Below are 14,136 nucleotides of genomic sequence, written 5' to 3'. Positions count from 1 at the left end.
TTCTTTATAGTTTTTGGGCCCTTAACACGCGCTAAGTGGATAAAAACAGTAAACAGGGCTAAATAACTGAAGTCGGTTTGTGGACACTGGCTTCATTATAAGACAAAACGAGATGTAAGGGCATGATGTAAGATATATGTAGATTGAGTATACATCTTACACCGTGGGTAAGGGTAAGCTAATTGGTTTTAAACTAAGAAGAGCACATGTGACAGCTGGCTTGCTACTTTTTCTTGACGACGTTTTATCGTTCGGCTTTTCCACTCCAGCATCTTTTTTTAACATTGGGTGGGCCACCCAAAAACCTCCTTGCCCGTTTCTAGGAGTGTGCGAATATATATTCTAAAATTTCCAATAATTAATCGAATAGTGTTCTATTCGATTCGGCATTCGAATCGAATAGTGTATATTCGAAATACCAAATATTTTTCCAATATACACTCTTCGGCATGGACGGAAAACCCAGAAGTAACGATATGCTGGAGCATTGAGGGGTCATTTTTGTACACGCTTACATGCATGACTAACAACAGACGCAACTGTTATGGGTTGCACGGCGGGCTCGCTTGCAATTTATAGCTTCCAAAGGCATAGCGCATGCAAGACGGGACGGCGAATGACAAGTAGACAGGCATAGACATCAGGGGGTAGCCAGGGGGGGGATTCAACTCCCCCCCCCGAAAATTTTCAATTTTGCTTGCGTATATATATACACACATACAAACGCACGCACGAACATACATAAAGTATAGTTGAACCCCCCCCCCCTCCCCGAAAAAAAAATTTCTGGCTTCGCCCCCAGCAGATACACATCGCTATACATACACAATGCTGTGTATGTGTGTTTATGCGTCATTCGCCTTGTCCCATCTTGGATGCGCTACCTTTGGACGCAAATGTAATCGCGCGATGTAAATTTCTTGCAGATGCAGTGTTCAACAATGATATTTATGTGTCTGTGGCGCTAAAGCCCATTACGTGATAACCGGTTGGTTTATCTGTTTCAATAAAATGTTTAGCTCGATGTGCGGTGTTCGGTTAAAGAGACCTTAATTCTTATGCCTCAGTTTTATTTAAAGGCTAGTGACAGAAAGCCACCTGTGAATATTTGTTGCAAAGAAAGTGTTATGGGAGCCTGGTACTGTAATCCTGGAGCTGTTTCGAAAATGGTTGCCTGCATCTGTTGAGCGCCACTGCCACGTGCAGACGCGTCTTCGTTTGCGCGCACCCGTGCCCCCTCGCTCTCTCCCCACCCCCACACACAACCGTACGAGTGTAGTACAAGAGATAGCTACACTCCCGCCCCTCCCCCCGCTGTTCTTCCCATCTGTACGTAGCCCATTTCATCCGTCTTCGGCGTTTGTTTCTTTGCCTGGGGCTCGGAAGAGGCGCCTGCGGACCATGCAGCTTCGATGGTGCACCATCCACCCTCTTCCCGTGGTTTTTTTTTCTTTTCTTCGAAAATACATTCCTGCTCCCTCCGCCGCCCTCCGTTCGCACCCCCGTCCCGTATCTTCTATTTTTATATATATTGTCTTGTCTTTCTTCCGTTCTCGTATGTCACTCCGCGGTGCTTTGTTCGTTGAGAAGTTTGCCTGCCGATACACAGTGCGCCATAGGCACACGGTCACCGGATGGTGCGGGAAGCACACGCCCGCCTTCTTCAATGGCAGCGGCGGGGCCTTTGGCGTCGACAGCAGCACGTTTTCGTGCATTGTTGACATACTGATGCACCAAAATAGGAATTGTCCACGCAGCTCGAATGGTTCGCTGGCGCTCTCCTCCTCGCACCACACACACACACACACACACACACACACACACACACACACACACACACACACACACACACACACACAAAAACAACCACTTGTCCCCCCGTTTTATGGCCCATTCAGTCAGGCGCGCGTTCAGTGTTCCAAGGCCACGGACCCGGGGGCCGTAGACGCGTGGCTCTTCTCAGAACTCAGAACTCCAAAAGTGAACTGATTTCTGATTGGTCCGTTTTTAGGGGCGGGGCTCCGTCCCCGTGCCGGCGACGGAAAAATTTTTTTTATACGAATACGCTGACAGCCAGAAGTAAAAAAATGCAGAAATAATCAAATCACTCTCCTTTGTAATAATATCGTTATAAACAACAAAAATATTTTCTATGGGGCAGGGCTTTTGCAAAGTAAAACGCTAAAAAGAAAAAAAATGACGTCGTAGTCGCCATTTTGTAGTGTTGGTGAAATCTGGTGAAATTTTTTTCTGGGGTTGGTGTCGAAGCCCCCTTCCAATCTGGCAACGCTGGTTGCGGCGCGTCAGTATCCGTGGAGGCTGCGTAATTCTGCGTGAGCAGTTTTGCGCTTTTTATTGTGTTTCGGATGTGCTGCGTGTCTTCACCATGCCGACATGTGTTCCCGCGGCTGTACGAGCGGTTACAGGAATTCTGTGGGAAAATTGTAGCGCAAAACAACACAAGGACCGACAAAGAACACGGGACGTATTCTTTGTCGGTCCTTGTGTTGTACTGCGCTACAATTTTCCCACAGAAGTCATGAACCAACTAGCCCAAGAAAACGTTTTGCTAGGTTACAGGAAATCCGAGACACCACGACATTCCTTTTGGGCGTAGGGTTCTTCAATGAAGGGAGTCGGGAAGGGAGGTGGGGGGGGGGGGGGATTGTTTCTTCATTGTTTCGGCCTCTTCAGCTGGCTACGTGCTGCTCGCAACACTTCCTCCTGCTGGAGAATGTACCCGTAAAAGTTGTCGCGCTGCGCACAGAAGTACAATCAAAGTAACCAAAGCCCTTCGCAGCCACCGCTGTACCACCGCAACATTGCTTCGTGCGTGGTATTCGTGAGATCTTCGTGTTCTGGAGCGTGACGCGCGGTGTCGGGTGTGCGTTGGATCACAAAAATCTCTAACTGGACGGTCCGGAATAAATCCTGGACATATCGCTGTCCCGACAGGGACGGCTCGGGACGCTGTATGAAAAGTCGGGACAGTCCCACGAAATTCGAGAAAGTTCGTAACCTGTTTGTGCCCCGCGTGACCCTGACCAGCGAGCGGCGTGGAATCGCGCGATTTCTCGATCGTGAGGACAAGAAAGCCCGACATATCACGTGTATGTGATATGCACTTTCATGAGGAAGATACCCAGACAACACAATAACAACCTCAGGACATCCTCAGTATGCCACCTTGAGGACATTATGATGCCCTCAGGACGTCCTGTTATGGTACTAGAATGGCACTAATCCAGTCCTGTTGTCCGTACTCATAACAACCTCAGGACGTCCTCAAAACAACACTTCAGGACTTTTTTAGTATGTTTTCAGAACAACCATTGTGCAGCCGGTTCGGTACCGTAGGTTGTGATATTTTTGTATTACTACATATGATTTATTTCTTTTTAAGGTATTTTACATACATTAAAGGAAAAACACCTCTGTAAGGTCTTGTGTATGTATATTGCGTCAAGAAACGGAGAGGTGACAATAAGTGCTTGACTATGACAAAAAAAAAGCTTGTTGACTGAAATTCATTTATTTAAACAGTAATTAGTCCCGATTGGTTATGAGGACCGCTTTCTCAGGCATCCGAGTCCGAGTAGTCAGAGGCAGTGTCTGAAAAAAAAAGCAATATTAAGGCATTCAACGCAAATTTGCAAAGATGTTTTACTGTACCGGGCTACTCCTGCAAAAAAAAAAAAAGAGAAAGACGTCCAATAAAGGCAGTTACGATTTTAATGAAATGAATAATACATGCAAAAGCAACCAGATGCTGTCCCGTGTAGAACAATGCTACATTTCATGACAGTCTCATGTGATGTCACCGCAGCATGCGATGACTGCGACTCAATGGCCCACGTTTGTAAACTTCCTTGGAAGTCTGGCACAATGTCCTCGTCACCACGTGTATCGTGCACGGTGGACTCATTAGTGTTAGAGGCTCCGCTCTGACAGCCCACCAGTGCACTCGACACGGGCATCGAGTTAACTTGCCCGAGGTCGGGCCATGTGTTAGACGCAGACGTCGATTCCCCGTTATTCACATTGGGACTTTCCGAAGCACAATTCACCGCAATTTGTTCGACTGATGCCGATCCATTCATTGGAGCATCAGTCAGAGCGTTGAGTAACGTGAAGCACCCATCAACACGGCGATTGACCTCCCGTCGACGTCTACGATTTGCACTTTTAGATATCTCACTTTTGTTAACTGTACCCTACACTGTACTGTACATACAAACAACAAATATGCGGTTTGCACTAACCTTCATTGCAAGATCCCACTCCTCCGTGCAAGATCCCATCTTCACAGTCCGTCGACTTGGAATCAATGGAATGGCTTCGCTGGTTTGGCTACTTGACTATCCAGAACGGCAACGCATGGTCAATGGTTGCCAGCGGCTAGTTTGTTATTACACGCTACAGCGGAGGATATTCACTAATATATGGCTGCCACTTTTAAGAACATACTATTTTAAATGACCATTTCGCAATATCAGCTTAATTCGATACCCAAGATGATTAATTACTTGTATTTCAGAAAGCGAAAGGCGTAATTTGAAGCTTTTCAACCAAAAGAGAAGCAACGAGGCGAAAATATGCCATGACTGTGTGAAACAACCGTGCTGAGAAAATTTTCATATATGATATGCGTCTACTTAGCGTGAAAAGGACGCGAGGAATCATATGTAAGCGCTCAGTGCATGCGTTGCATTTGTCATCCCCAAAAGGTCCCTGGAAGAACCTTTTCAGGACAACTTGTTAGCGCGCTCTCGATATTGCTTTTGTCATCCCCAAAAGGTATCTGGAAGAACTTTTTCAGGACAACTTGTTGTCCTCAGAAAGCACTCGCAAAGACGTTTCCGGGTCAAACCAGCTCATGTCGTACTCAATACGTACCAAGGACATCGAGAAATGTGCGAGGACGATTGTACCATTTGAGGACGACCTCAGGACGTCGAGTGTTGTCTGGGTATCCTGAAGACTTTCGCTCACATGGTCAATGGTAAGAATTAAGGCTGCAGTCGCTAGCGGAAAAGAGCCTCGTCGAAGGATGCGCCCCAAAGATATTCTCGAACTTGCCTTGATTTGAGTGATCCTAAAAATTGTGCGGTAAATAATTTTTTACAATTAATTAGAGCTGTTTTGATAAGGTTTAATGCCTGAGACTGTAAATAAGTTGTGCCGTTTGTGTGCATCACACCATACATGCAATATCTGAAAAATTCTTTCTCTGCATTGCGTGCGTAAAATAAATACAATTTTTCTTTATATAGCAGGACTGAAATTGTGGCGTGCAGTACACACACGGCGATTTTACTACTCAATAACTGCAAGTAACGACAGCCGCAATACATAGTGAAAACTCCTCACTTCAAAAAACTTATAAAGTGAATAATTATCGGAAAGAAAACAGCGCAAAAAGAAAGACGGAGCACCAGAAAAAAGGATTACACAAACAACCGCGCTGACTTGCAACAAAGATTTATTCGTTAACACCGCGCAATACTTGCACACTCCAAAACGAAAAGACAGAAGTACCAACACGCCGAAGCATCCACTATAGCTGAAGAATTTACGCTACGGGAATGCGGCATATTTCCAGTTAATTCCTTATAGGGTAATAGACCGATTCATATGTTATGCTATCAAGCATCAGTTATCGTGGGCAGTCTAGAAAGCCATAGCTTAACTGACTTTACCTTTACGCTGCTAAATATTACTCAGTTTGACGTTGCAGCGGCAGCGCAACGGAAAATCTCGATAATTACACTCGGTGAGTAAACAACGGAGCTCTTTCTGAACGGCTGCCGCGGCGTCTTGCCACGCAGACTACGTGTTTTCGTCTGCTAGCGGAAGCTTGTTGCGCCGCCAGTGCCACCAAACCGGAAGCTGCCCCGGCGCCGCGCGACGGGTTGGCTGACGCGGGGAGTTTTGCAACTTACCTGGTTCTATAAACGTTGAGCCATATAGCCACAGCTGCGATGCTGGAAGTGGTGTTTAGAAGTCTTCCGTATCATTTAGGTGTTGCCCAAGAAGCAGTTTTGTTTTTGACGGATGGCGAAGTTTGCGCGCGCGCGACGCCAGCAACGCCAGCGCCGAATGCTCCCCGGCTCCAGACCCGGCTCCGCTGCTGGCCGATGAAAACGTCGAAGCGAAGGTCGTTGGCTCACCCGCGGAAGCAACGTTGCGCGGAAGCGACTGAGCCGACTGAGCGCTGCGGCGCTGCCGCGAGGGCGTTTTCGGAGGGGTGTGTGCTGCCGGTGATTGCGTGATTGCGCTTCCAAGTAACAAAGAAAGCCACGTTATTCCACCAGTCGGTACGCGCCATTCTTATGCCGCGCAGTGCCGCATCAGCCTTGAGAAGATTATAAGCACTGAAGTGAACTGTGAGTCTGCATATTCAAGGGAAATGCACAGGCAAAACAATTGCGCCAAGCTTTATTTTGTGCGCGTTATTTTGATCATTGCCGTACGGTAGACCGAGTGGTTGCATACAGCAATAGTTTAGTCGACTCCTCCCATATCGTTGCGTCCATTCAGTACCTTCATGAAAGAGCACACTGGAACACCAGCTGATTTTTTATCATTAATAACTCGATTAGTTTATTGTAATAAGCCTTTGAAAGTCCTTGTATCATTTACTGTACGCAGTACTCACCAAAAGAAATACCATTTCTGATCGTTTTATATATATGTCGTTCATCTAACTCATGATGACAAACATTTTTGTACCTAGCAAAAGCGGGTGCTCAAGCCATAGGCGAAGAGTACGGGGGGGCTGGGGGGCTTGCCCCCCCCCCCCCCCCCCCCCCCCGGAATGCCTCATGGGGGGGGCCGAGTCCCCCCTGGAGCCGGCCCAGGGTATTTTCTAAGAGCTTGGCTTAGGTCCCCGGGTCTTCCTGTCTGGCAGCTATTTCACAGGAGGCAGTTTTTGCCCAGCCATTTAAAGTTCGGCACATGGGCCAGTCACAAGTCAAACATTCAATGGAAAAATGCCCCTCAAACGGATTTTTACGTGCAGAATATGTTGTGCTGATGAACAACTGAAGCGACGACTTAAGCTATGACAAATAAAAAATTCACCGGCGATTACGATACTGCCTAATTCGCTGAGCGCAGCCTTGTGTTCGGGCAACGCCAGCTGTGTTTGAAGTTTTGACTATCCGCAGTTGTAGCAATGTAACATCTGTTACATATTGCCACAGAAACTGCCAGCGCTCGAGTGCTACGCACACTATATACTCTGTGCATTGCAGCTGTCGCGAACCAAGTGAAACGCCCACAGCCCCGTTACGACAAGCGAAGCCAGCCGCAGTGCACGTGCCAGCCCTGCATGCGCACGAGCTCCGACCGAGGGGCCAGCGCGCGCGAGAGAGCAAGAAAGCGAGGTTAGCGGCCAGTATCTCGTGATATCGACAGACTCCGCGTTCGCTCTCTTTCGTCCTCGTTCGCACTATCCGTTACGCCACCGACGCCAACGGCGATGCCGCTCAACGCAGGAACGGACGCCTAAGAGCTGCGCTCTAATTGTCTTGAACCCTGTAGTGAATGGTTTTGAGAACACAAAAACGATACTGAGAATACAAAGCGATCCCGACACAGTCAGTCCGTGAACGCTTTCGCACAAACTTACTCGCCAATAAAAAAACGGGTAATTTCTTGGTTGCCTACATATTGGTACCCTTCGACATGCCTGCTTATAAAAGTGCCGAGAAAAGATTGTACGCAGTTTTGATTTATCAGTAAAGGGTTTTACTAAAAGTTCGGCCACCAATGAGCAACTCCATTACTCGTCCAGATACATGACCGCAGCTTCGCACAAGGTGTTGTGGTAGCAAATGGTATTTGCTACCATCTCAGAATTACTTTCGGCCATCTTGAATTGAACTCACTGGCATATAATTAAAGCTTCCCGTGATAGCATTAGCCTTCTGTCTCATGTGTGGCGCATGTTTTAACAAAGTCTAACCCCACGCATTGCGTGAATCGATCTTACGCGACGCGGCCAACGAAAATTTCGCTTCGAGCCAAGAGTTACGAGGTGGATCGATATGTCTTTGTGTAAATTGAAAAATAAATCTAGGGTCTTCCACTTACAGATCTTCATTATGATATCGCGGGCACCTAAGAGACTAAAGTTATATTAAATTCTTTAATTTGGAAGTTACACTCCTCTCTCTCTCTCTCTCTACATATATATATATATATATATATATATATATATATATATATATATATATATATATATATATATATATATATATATATATATATATATATATATATATGGGGAGAGTGAGAGAGAAATGTGTAAGAGCAAGTTGGGCCCCCGCCCCCTCCGGTAAAATGAAAACTCTTATACTTCCTTTTTATTTCAAACGCGTAAAGAGGCCATAGTGGCGCAATGGATATTGCAGCATTCCGTTCTTTCTATGTATTGACTATACTCGGTACAAAGTTGTAACTGGTTCCAAAAAAATATCGCCCGTGTTTCTGAGGCAATTGGGCTACCATTCGCGCATATGTGCTGCGAGCCAAAACAGTGTGTGTGTGTGTGTGTATATATATACTATATATATATATATATATATATATATATATATATATATATATATATATATATATATATATATATATATATTGCCACGCCCACTTCTTGTTTTATTTTGATGTATTCGGCTTTGACCAGCAAGGACGGTTATCAGCGCTCGACGCTGTCCGCGAAGCAGTGTTCGAGAAGCTTCCCGATTCTACTAGATCGTTTTGTTAAGATTGCGCGCCGCACGCGAATGTTCCACCTTTGTCTAGAGATAACGCCGCCACCAGCGATATCGCTGGAAAGTTCGATAGCGCCTGTATAAAAGCCGACGCGCTTGACCACTTGTCAGTTGATCGACGGTCGACGCTTTGTTCGCCGCTATCAGTTTATTGCTGTAAGCTGGAGCTTCATTTTCCCGGCCACAAGTTCGGCCTAATAAAGAGTTTCATCTCGGACGTACTGACTGCTGCCTTCGTCGACGTCACGACCACGTGACAATATATATATATATATATATATATATATATATATATATATATATATATATATATATATATATATATATATATATATATATATATATATATATATATATATATATATATATATATATATATATATATATATGTATGTATGTATGTGTGTGTGTGTGTGTGTGTGTGTGGTACGCATCTTCGTTTCCACAAATTTTAACGGACTTTTGTGTTTCTCTGAAATGACATTGGAAAGAAATAAACAGCCGTCGTGTTTTTTTCTTCGCGCTGTTCTATTTTCGGAAACCGCAGGACCAGGAAAACAGCCTACCTCAAACTTGGGAAGAATTACTTGTGCAAGAACGGAACAGTGAGGCTAGCAAACGCGAACGCACCTTTCTTGTTTCGGCTTTGTGCATTTCTAACAGCTTGATGGGGGCTAGTCGGTTTAGAGCCGAGAATATAAAACAGCGCGACGAGAACAAGGACAACAAAAGAACGAAGCTCTTGTCCTATCGTCTTCGTTCCCTTGTTCTTGTTCTCGTCGTGGTATCCTCTGCCCTTGTGCAGTTCACCCCAAAAATCGTTTACCAAGAAGCCCATCTTAAAATCCGTTTTCGGGGGGGACACATCCGTTTTCGGGTGGTTTTCATGCCAAACTCGGGTTGGCATGAATTAGTCCATGCTGAATTGTGTTTTTTATAAACGCCTCTCTCATATGCACACACGTTTTTAAGCAGGGTGACTAAACTTTTTTTTCTGCGTTTATTTTCATATCGAGGTCGCAGAAGTTCTCGTCATAAATGTTCTGCGTATGCATGGTGCCACTTCTTTTCACCATTCTAAAAGCATGGCGCACTAATTTATTTTGAACCTTTCATATGGGCATTATCGTCACCAAAAGGGTGGCTTTCTTGGCCAGTCTCGACAAACGTGCTCTACACCATTGTTGTTGTTGTTGTTCCTCAGATACTTGGCGCAACCCACTAATTAGGGGGATAGGCCATGAATCGGACGGTGCCTTTCTTAAAGATTGGATTCACTTTTTGAAGGAAACGCTTTTAAAAATTAATATTTTATGCGTTACACATAACCAGTACAACTTCATAAAGCTTAAAGGGGAAAAACGAAACGAAAGAAAAACGGCCAAAAATACCTATATATACAACTGTGATTAGAGAAAGAAACACACCATATCCACCGACCCCGCGGCCGCGAGAGCACGACCCGCAGTTCAATATAACGCTAGAGCAAGCGCAGCGCGAGGTTAGCGCGCAAGCACGCTCGCATGAGCACGCACACTGCTGCTCAGCACAGTGCGAGAGGAGAACGCGCGCACGAGCCCACGAGCGCCTTGAAGCGCGCATGCGTAGCGCGAACAGAAAACGAGAGAAGGAGAGAAAAAGCACGCGCGCGCGTTCAGCGAGACAGAATTGCACGCAGCCGCCATGTAACAAACCTAAAGCCCCTCGACCATGAAGTAGAGGGACTTTAAACAAACCGCCGGAGGAGCGCCGCGCGCGACCGCATAACGAGATTTTCTAAAAGGGGGCACTTTTCCGAAATAAAGCCTTCCGAAATATTTCGAAAAGCGCAGCAGCGCCCCCTGACCCAGGTTTTCTCGTCTATATACAGAACTTATGTAACGAACGCAAAGCAAAGGCCACGCGTATCTCCAAGCGTCAGTGTCGGCCCTTTAGGAAGAGATTTCATGCTGCGTCAACGCTACACCACGCTTGAACAGACCGATTCGTTTGTTTAGTGCATAGTGTATGGAAGAAGAAAAAAAGTTGAGAGAGCATTAATTACGTCACGAGCCGGCCTTGGCTAGCGAACCAGCGAACGCTCCGTGAAGCCTGGAGCTTTGAGACGCAGCGGACGGAGAGCATTGGCAGGCTGCAGCGCAGAAAGCGGGACTAAGACCACACAGGACACTTCGTCCCGTTTTCTGAGCTGTTCTGCTATGAACCAACTAGCCCATAAGAACCCTTAGTTGTCCTTCCTAGTTTTTTTCCTTCCTCCATGTTCCTTGTTTTTTCCTTCCCCCATGTTGATGTCACAGCCCATAAGAACCCTTAGTTGTCCTTCCTAGTTTTTTCCTTCCTCCATGTTCCTTGTTTTTTCCTTCCCCCATGTTGATGTCACAGGCCACACCACTGGCGTAACGAGGAGGGCGGTCGAGGGGACGGTGGGTTCGAACCCCCCGAATTTTTTTGATTTTGAATGTGCATATGTATACACGCACGAATACAAACGCACGCACGAACATACATAAAGTGTGCATGTTTTGGGAAATAGCCTGTACAAGCATGTATGTGGCCTGGCCGGATTCCTACGTCCCCTCTTATGTATTCTGAACACAGGGAAGACCAGTAGAGCGCTTTGCCTGTTTAACAAAATAATTCATAATAGCTGAATTTTAGCCGCACACGTAACGCGTGGCAGCCAAAAGAAATTTACGGACCAATGGGGCTGCAATATCATTTCGCGCTAACTTTTAAGTACTACAAAAAAAAAGGGCGAAGAAGAATTCATAAATAATATCGGCAAAATTATCTCTCTTCTGTGTTGCGGCATTGAAATTTGGCGCGAAATCCTCACTCTCTCATTGGGCGCCGCAGCACTCCGTGAACGTCAGTGGCATGTCAGGTCGGTGGTGGTTGCGCATCAGTAAGTCATACTTACTGAACTTACTACTACAATGCAGAAGAAAATTGCCAACTTTAAATAAACATTTTTCCTCTCAATGTGCTTATCTGCTTTATTGGGATCATTAAAGTGAAGAATTACTGTGGTCCCACTCGCTTCGTTATACAGGTGTTTTACTGTACATGGCTATACTATATATGCTTTCTTTATCTCTTTTTCTGTTTCTCTCTTTTACTCGTTCTCTGGCCCATAGCAACGCAATCATATGGTTCCCATAAATGCTTGTTCTGCTACCGTGCCTGGCACAGGCGTGTGCACGAGGGGGCAGGGGTGGGGTCGGGGGCAGGGTTGCAAAGTCTAGTGGCCATTGTGAGAAGCACGTCATTTTTTTTTTTTTTTTCATCCATTGTGGAGTATGTTGTCCTATGGGGGCGCTGCGATGAAACTGCCCCCCTTATTGGTGAACCCTGCGTACGCCATATGGTGCCTGGACAGCCGAGTGGTTACGACGCTCGCCTTCGGGCCGTGGGTGTCCGGGTTCGAATCCCTCCTCGCCAAGAAATTTTATTTCATTTTATTTATTTCTTCTCATCCACCTTTCCTTCCTACAACGCGTTGAGGCGACGCATGCATGCATGGTGACGGCATCGCTCGGCGAGGTGCATGGTTCTGCGCACACCGAAAGCCCTAACCTCAGGCTTAAACAGCTTCGCTGTTAAAGTTTCGCTGTTAAAACACCTCCGATAATTTTTGACATTTCAAGTAAACGCGCGCATCGAGTTCAGAATGCCGTCACGATCAATAATGCCAAACGCGGCAGCGCTACGAGCCGCCGGCGTGCCTCAAATTCCAAGAAACAACCTCCTGTCCTCTCCGGGCATTTAGTTGATCGCCAGCGTTCGCCGTAACGTCAACATTTGCATCTGCTCATGTCATCCACATAAAAGGAACATGTTCGTCTGCTCGCAGGCACGCGCGCTCGCCGGTCTTCATCCTCGCACGAGCCGCCGAACGGAGCATAGCGAACAGAGCGAAACGAGCCAGGGCCTCTCCTGGATCGTCAAACGATTATGGCACGAAAATTTCGAAAAATTCTCACGGGTATACGGGTTCGTTGTAGACCCGTGCACAACTGCAACGTACACCACAACTAAATTTTGACCTTTGGGTGGTTTAGCGGCCCTCTAATAACGATATGGTTTGCTCGCATTTCCTCTCTTAAAAACTCGGTTCTCGCCACTTTTCTATCGTGACCTGGAAGTGTCGGGACAACTTTTCTTGGCAGTATTGTGGGAGACACAGAAACGAAACGCATGCCTGCTAGCGCACCAAGAAATAGTACGTAAGCTTATCGATAATTTTCTCATTTGCTTTGCTAAAATTAATGCCGCTTTCTTGCAATGAGGCTGAAATAGTTACGCGAAGTCGTAGGTCAAGACTGCCTTTTTTTATATCTTAGACAGCACCAGGTTTTCTGCATGCCTGTATTCCAATGTGAACATGGCAACGAGAGTCGCGAAGTGGGCCTGTTGGCAGTGGCGTATCCAGGGGGAGGGGGCACACCGAGCCCGTGCCCTCCCCCCCCCGAATTTTTTTTTTTTGCCATGCTATACAGAACACAAGTTGACTCGACCGCCCTTACCTGCCCGGACCCCATGTCGGATGAAGGGCGTGCCCGCGCCCCCCCCCCCTTCCCCGAAAAATATTTCTGCCTACGCCACTGCTTGTTGGTAGATCGTTAGCACTCGACACAAGGACAAAAAAGAAACTCCAGCGCTGCGTGTGTGTCTTCTTTCTTTTGTCCTTGTGTCGACTTCGCGCTGCAACCAATATAGTGAACATGGCAGCCTTGTTGGCAGTGGCGTATCCAGGGGGGGAAGGGGGGGGGGGGCACACCGGACCCGTGCGCCACCACCCCGAAATTTTTTTCTGCCATGGTGTACAGAGCACAAGATGGCACTCGACCGCCCTTACCTGTCCGGACCCCATGTCGGATGAAGGGCGTGCCCAGCCCCCCCCCCCCCGCCCGAAAAAAATTTCTGCCTACGCCCCTACACCATGGCCCCTACTATAGAAGAGCCGTCATCGTCCTAATTGTATGCATGCATAAAATTGTGTGGTTAATGTATAAAAAGTGCTGCTTGTAATACTATCACATGCATAACACGCATACGGCTGTTCCAGTGTATGCTGTGTAAAACTGACTACTTTTTCTGTAATGTTTTTAAACACGGCTAAACAAGTTTTCTCCATGTATGTGAGAAAAATCTCATCAAATTGAGTGCGAATGAAGTTCTTTCTCGCCCTATATATATATATATATATATATATGTGTGTGTGTGTGTGTGTGTGTGTGTGTGTGTGTATACCGTGTGAGCAGGCCCGTAGCCAGGAATTTTTTCCGGGGGGGGGGGGGGGGGGCTTGCTGAAAACCTCGACTTTTTGACAAAAACACGCATTTTTATTATTTATTTT

This window comes from Rhipicephalus sanguineus, chromosome 1, assembly GCF_013339695.2.
Source record: "Rhipicephalus sanguineus isolate Rsan-2018 chromosome 1, BIME_Rsan_1.4, whole genome shotgun sequence".
Classification (NCBI taxonomy): domain Eukaryota; kingdom Metazoa; phylum Arthropoda; class Arachnida; order Ixodida; family Ixodidae; genus Rhipicephalus; species Rhipicephalus sanguineus.
This window is presented reverse-complemented; position numbering follows the sequence as displayed.